General features: G+C 41.7%; 1 long non-coding RNA gene across 1 annotated transcript in view; it reads right to left on the bottom strand.

The window, feature by feature from the left end:
- Positions 1 to 731: 731 nt before the first annotated feature.
- The window catches only part of LOC117152512, a 6,671-nt gene continuing 179 nt past the window's right edge, over positions 732 to 7,223 (bottom strand). Inside the window, exons 1-2 of the long non-coding RNA XR_004462903.1 lie at positions 1,881 to 7,223; positions 732 to 789 (exon numbers count right to left, since the gene is read on the bottom strand). The exon at positions 1,881 to 7,223 is cut by the window's right edge and continues 179 nt beyond it. This is a non-coding gene — a long non-coding RNA (uncharacterized LOC117152512). The remainder of the gene's footprint in view (positions 790 to 1,880) is intronic.

Below are 7,223 nucleotides of genomic sequence, written 5' to 3'. Positions count from 1 at the left end.
CGAATTTTCGAGATTTCGACCAAATTTTGTATCAGGAGAACAAGATGGAGCAGAAGGTGGCTCAATTCTGACGATTCCTGGAAATGAGGTCACTTTCTGGGAACTATCGAGGCGATTCCTGGAAGTGACGTCGTTTTCCTGGAATTTCTCGGAGCCGAAATCGTGAAAATTTGGTCCGATTTTGTATCGGAAGAACATAGGATGACATAGGAAGTGGCAAGTTTTCCGAATTTTTGTTATTTCAGTTATTGTAATTTGCGAAAATGGCAAGAAATTAAGATTGGAGAGGGACAGAGTCCAGAGACACGATATTACATTCGAATTCCCTTTATAAGATCTATTTATTGATTCAATTTTGAAATTCTACAATAATCCTTGCAAATACTCTCAATTGTATAGTGATTCGCATATATCCATCAATGTTACGTACAACATGAATTGTCCTATATAACTTGTCTGCGCAATTAATCTATATAACTTAATATATACTTAATTCTAACTTTAACGATGCGTCGTACTTAGTTTTCGAATATAACTATCGTACGTGCATTTCTTTCACACTACTATGCATTTATAGTCACGTTTCTTGAAATATTTGGGATATTGATAAATTATAGCTCTTGTCACAATAAAAACATATGTGTAAATCTTAGACGTAATTATAAAAGATGGAATATAATGGATTACGGCTAATTATCGTTACTTGGTACAAATTACAATTACAATTTTTGCACGCGGTGAAGATTCTGTGTCTCGTTGCAGTTTTCCGATGTTGCTGGGAAATTAATTCTGTAACACACAAGAGAAACATTAATTTCATATGTTTTAGCAAATTTCAAACTAAATCTATAATCATTTCGTAACGATATTACTCGAAAATAAATATTTTTGATGCTTCGGTGATAGTAGGAATTGTTTAATTAGTATCATCCGTTTCGATTAACGTTTTGATCTACCGAGCGGAATTTGCGAACCTTTATTCGCGTCTTTCGGAAGTTAAATGGAACGTAGGAAGAAGACTGGCTGCTTCGTTAAGATAATGCAATCACAAAAGTAGATAAAGTGGAACTAATTTATACATATACCTGTTCTCGTCGCACACTATCGCTCTCTATCTCTATCGTCGCTCGTGTCACTCGTTTTGCGTGAAATTTCTGGCCTACGAATTTTATTTTGCGGGCTGGCGGATTCCGTTTGCGAGAAGCAACGATTTCTTGTACGCAATTTATGCGAAAATACTCTTTGCGTTATTTTTAATCACGAAAGGAGGATGTGGTACGCGGGACGTGAGACGCGGAACAGAGAAAGTCGGATGCAAGGAACGGAGTCGTGATACGGAGTTCGGGATAGAAGGTATATCAGATATGGGTTGGCGGATGTAAGATTTGGCAAATGAAGTAAAGAATTTGAAATATGAGACTTCTGAAATCTTGCAAATTGTAATTATAAACTAACGTGTAATACAATTGTTATAATACAAGCTGATATAAAGAAGAAATTACTAGTTAATTATTAGATAAAATTATTAAATAACACACGATTAATAATACGTAATATCGAATAACACAATTCAAAATAATATTAATAATATTGAAAATGTAACCATTTTTAAAGCTCAGCTCCACTTCGAACAATATTGCTGGTATTGATAATACTAATAAAATAATAATAAAGCAGTGAAATAATAGAAAAAGGATAGAATAATAAAATATATTAAATGAAGGTAAGAATATTTATATTATTCCACCTATTATTACATCTGGCAATTTCCTTAAATGTATTTTTAATTCAAGTTATTCCTAGTTTCCAGCATATTTGCTTCGAAGAAGGAACGATCGACGGAAAACAAAGGAAATCATTGAATATATCTATTATATTACCTTTTGAATCTTTTATCTTCCGTTTGCGAACATTTGTTTGAAATAATTCCAGCCGAATAAATCTAAACTAACTGCTAGTAGTTTTGCGAATGGCAAAGTGAGCATTGTTGCTTGTGGCATGTCGCGTGCTCTCCATTGTCTTCTCGTCTCTATAATCCGTGTGTCTGCAGCCTTCCGACAGCGTTGCTTTTCATTTCTAGTCTTGCAACAGGAAAATGCAAACGTCATTACAGTTCTATGGATGATAAACGTTTTGCGCAGAGGGAATTTTCAAAAGGATCGTAACTTTAAAATCGAATTACTAGAAATAAAAGCTAACTCGTTTACATGTCTCTACGCAGTCATTTAGGTGTGTTGAAAAAGTTAGGGAATTCTACGGCAAAACAAGCAAGCGAAAATCTTCAGAACGCCGAAGCTGTCGAGCTTCGCGAGAGTTATCTCGCGAATTATAAACGTACGAAATATTTTAATACGTGACAAAGATCATAAAAAAAAAAGAAAGGTCTTTGATTTATCCTATCGATTCTAAATGATACTTGGAGTGCATCGTGACAACCAAAGAATCTGATGAAAAAAACAATATAGAAATATGGTGTTCTTAAATATTAAAATAAACTGACAATTTTCTTGATTTTCATTTCGATACAAGCAATTCAACGCGAAAGAAGCAACGTTCGCTTTATTATTCTCAATCCTGAAATTCCGTTAATCGAGCATTTTTCTCTTTCCACTAGCTCGGACATGGGCTGTGCCGTACTTCAAATTTCACGCCAAAAGTTTGGCGGATCGGAGAAAGGAACGAGTTCTAGGGAATTTCTATGGAAATTTTACTGCGATCGACTTCGATGTAACTATCTGTCGTCAGGATGGCGAAACGAGGATGTCTAATACTTTGAGACAGAAAAAAAAAGAAAAAGAACTAGGAAGCTGTGACGTTACCTCTTCGACGATCGAAAGAATAATGCGGAAAGTCGACTTACGCGACGAACAACGGCGTTTATCGAGCAAGCAGAAATTTCTTCCAAAGGAACCACTTACCGTGCAACGTGCCACCGTGGAATTCCAGCGCCGTCAAGCTTTCGTCTGTTTGAAAATTCTAAATTACTTTGGAAATTCTTAACCACCTATTTCTGTCCAGTTTGTCGCGAATTTTAAGATACTTTACGCACCGGCCTTGCTTATAGAACTGTTTTGTACAGCTAAACTAATATTATTAGACAAGTTTTAGGTACAAGACGTGAGCTAGAAGTTACCGTTATCGATAAAGTCAACGAGTACTAAAACAAACGAAGTTTCGCGAGAAAATTGTATAAATCGTATAAATTGTACATTATCCGATTATTCTATTCGAGAGCGAAATTTACAATTTACGACTTGTAATTTGTCGGTTTATTGTTATTAGTCGGTGACCAAATACGACGATTCGAAAGTCGTTTGCATCGCTGGAATCGTCGAACAAAATGGATATCGAGAATATCGCGTCCGTTAAATTGCATATATTCAAGTGGTTGTCGAAAATTCATGGCTACGAAAATAAAATTAGTTTTCGTCGACGAAGGGTTCAAGCGTTTCGCGTCTGTCTCGAAACGGAACATACTACTTTCACGCATCTAGTCTGCATCGTATGCGTGCGCGACTCTTTTGTATTCTGCATTTGGCTTGGTATATTCTTTTTGCATTCAGATACCTGTACTGTTTTTTGTCAATTTTTCTTCGTCGCTTACCTTCATCGTACAAATTTTCCTGTTCATCAGATTGGTAACAGCAATACAGACACGATACGATGTACATAGCAAAAGAGCCTAAGCTCTCGGCAAGAAAAGTCCAATTCGAAGAGGAAGAGTCCTTCGGACCAGAGCTTAGCGAGCGAGCGTTGAATTTACCTTTGTTGGCATCTTTACTTTCGCGAAAAACCTAATGCATTTCGATTAATTAAAGAAAGTTGTTTGTAGAGAGGACACGAGTGTACTACATAACCGAATAGCTCGAAGAAGCTTTACGTTTTCTTATATTCTTCTTTAATAAATTGCTGGACAATTATCTTCCAGATGTAAATTTAATAAAATTAAAACTTTTCTCTTTCGATTCTACCTTCCACTCGGATTCAATCCAGAGAAGGGCTTTTAATAGTTTAACATAAAGTTGAGACGGCAAATTACCTGTAGTGGTTCATCAGGATATTCCAACACTTACCGTAGAAAATTTTTACGCATACGATAAATATATCGCGTTGTGCTAGGCTTTATAGCGACTGTATTGGCAAACTTTGAAATAGAATCCAAGATATGCACAGAAACTGCAAGGTGTTTAGTGCAAGCGTACGATATTAGAGATGATAAGGTTGTCGAAATTGTACAGCTTACTAAACGTTTAAAATAAATGCCAATTGTATGTTTAAGACCATTTGCACACATTTTCACATTTTTCCGATACAGTACCGTCCGATCAAAGCGCTAACATCGCAGGATGTTCAAGGTAACACGTACAACGAATAGATCAAAATTCCGTACGGTACGCGTTGCGTGACACTTTCGTCAGTTTCGCTGTGTACGAACAACTGGAAGAATCTTCTTTTATGAGAGAAAGAAAGATGCGAAAGGAGAAGAAGAAGGAGAAAGATATAAAAATGCTGCAAAGGACAGACGGTAATTTCGCGCAGGTGTCGATAGGTAGATAATATTCAGCCGTATGCCTCGCGGTTCTTCGTTTTCGAACATCTCGATAAACGAGAACGTTAGGAGAAAGTGAGAACGTCGGATGCTGCAAAGAAAAGTTTCTTACCGTAATTACGAGCAGGCTGCCGCATCCGAGAATCGTATCTCAGCCGATGACGTTCCACTGGCGGTAATCGAGAGGTTGCGTCTGAAAGTCGGATTGGCAGGCAGCCGAAAGGTATCGCGGTAGTCGGAGAACCGATCGATCCGAGTGCGGTTTTTCAGGAGCACAGGTGCGCGAGTAAGAAGACTGGTCGACATTTTATAATTCAGGATGCTGGGAGAAACGGAAGAAATTATGGAAGACGGCGAACGATCGCGAAGGTTTCGCGACCGCTCGCAGCTTTCAGGAGCGCATCGTCGATTCTCGCTGCTGCTGCAAGCTGGCCTTTGCACCTGCGAAAACGTACCGCGTTGCCGTCTCGTACTTGGCGTGGATAAAAAACCGACGAGCAGATAAACGACACGCTGAAAGGAATAATTGAGATTTATGTCGTCGCAGGGGAAAGACAGCGGTGGAAACGCGGAGGCGTGCGAACGTCGCGGCGCGTCGCAACAAAACGAAAAAGAGAAGAACGAGTGAGCCCCGGCGAAGAAGTTAATTAAAGGTAAGGCAAGACAGCAGGAGGACCACGAGAGCGGAATATCGATCAACTCGAGATTCAATTTCGATCGAAACGAAGAATCCATTGGGGTGCTCGCGCGAGATTATAATAATTTTAATAAAAGTCTCTGTGTCCAAGAAACGTTGGACGTCGATCGCTGGCTTTCTCGGGTAACTAGCCGCTAACCGTTCTTTCGTGCTCGGTCGAGTACGAGGAATCGTGGAGCCAGTTCGTTTTAAGGTCGGGTCAGTGGAATACTTTAAAAAAGGATCTCGCGGACGACTTAAGAGATCGCGACCCCGTTTCCCGGTCATTGGCCCCAACTACGTAATACCGAGAGATATCGACTTTATTTCTCCTCCTCCCACTCCCTGTTACGCGTCATACGTGTATTTTCGGTGTATCGTGACGAACAAAAAGTCAATGATCCGTCCGAGAGAGGTAAATTGAAAGAGAGAGAATGGATATTTGAAGAATGGAACGAGGAAGAGAGAGAGAGAGAGAGAGAGAGAGAGAGAGAGAGGAGAAAGGAAGGAGAAGGGACAACGACGCGGTTATAATTGCCGCGCATCGATTCCCTGGTCTCCTCGATGCCAAACTCGTCTGCCGTTTCGCCAATTCGACTCGTCGACGAACGTCCAACACACTCGCTCGCTTACAAATCGAGCAAATTCGAGCCGGCGCCGAATGCTAACCGCTCGTAATCGGATTCGATGGTTGGCACTCTCGTCGCCTCCTCGTTCGGACCGTTGCGTCGTCGCGAGAATCGCGAGGTATCGCGCGCACTTCGATAGACGAAGGCGAGAGCACGAACAAGCCTCTGTCGTTGTTTGCGTCGAAAGGTGAAAATAGAAAGGCGAAACGACGAAAGACGAAGGGAGAGCACGCGTCGATACATATTCAAAGGACGAGGCAGGCCGTCTGGTCTGGCACGGGCCATTAGCATCGATCGTCTTCCGGGAGACTCGCGTCGGTTCGCGTCGACCGACCGTTTATCCTCTCGAGAATTTCCTTCTGGTATCGAGTTAAGGGGCGCCCCTTGCACGATCCCCGCGCGTCCTCTGCCCCGTATTGTCCCGTGGCACGAACGACCATTAATTCTTTCTCGACCACTGGAACAGCCGGAGATCCTCCACGTCCGACGGCGAAAGCCGATCGAGCCACCGGAACACGCCGAGATCTTCTAATCGCGCTCGTCTGTTCCGCGTACACGTAAATGGGCAGGAGATAATGGGCCGTGGGTACACGCCCGGCCAGAGGCAACGAACACCAACGACCCATCGTATAGTATACCAGGATCGAGGTTTCCAGTGAATCGCGGCTGAGGTGATATTATTATTTAGCCCGAGGAGTACCAACCCACGTTGTGTTCGGCGGGACGTGTCGGGCTTGAGAATCGCTTTTGTAATGAAATACGATTTATTTACTAAATATGCGAAATATATATATATGTATGTATATATATATATATATATTATGTATACGTATATACATTAGGCCATACACACAAGTACGTAATCTCTGTCCAATTTTCGGTAGTTTCGGGGAGTTGTTCGACTGCGCAGCCCCGATCGTAGCTCGTTTGGAAACGAGCGACGGATCTGGTTTTCTTTGGAAAAACGCCGCGCCACGTTGTCTACGTTTCTACGGAAAGCGCGAATAAGGTTCGCGATCCAATGTTTTTTCTTCTCTATCGCAATGTTCGACGAGGTGTACCTAGTTTTCGTAGATAACGGCAGATGTACGCGCGTGCAGGCGTCGCAGCTATGTACAAAGTATACAGACACAAAGAGAGAAGTCGCGGACGCGAAGGCAAGCGAAAGTCCGTTGGTTTCTCGTTCGTTCGTTCTTGGTTGGAGAGCGAGAACCGCGCGACCGATCTCGTCCCGACTTTTCGGAATTACAACGGGAGTTAAAAGCTTCGAAGCCGTATAACGAGTACACGTAGGTATCGTTGCGTGCTACGCGGATGCGCGTCATGCGAGAGAAACACGGATATGCGCGGGGTGGATCGTCGAGACGCC

This window comes from Bombus impatiens, unplaced genomic scaffold (assembly GCF_000188095.3).
Source record: "Bombus impatiens unplaced genomic scaffold, BIMP_2.2 scf_4016, whole genome shotgun sequence".
NCBI classification, from domain to species: Eukaryota; Metazoa; Arthropoda; class Insecta; order Hymenoptera; family Apidae; genus Bombus; species Bombus impatiens.
This window is presented reverse-complemented; position numbering and strand designations above follow the sequence as displayed.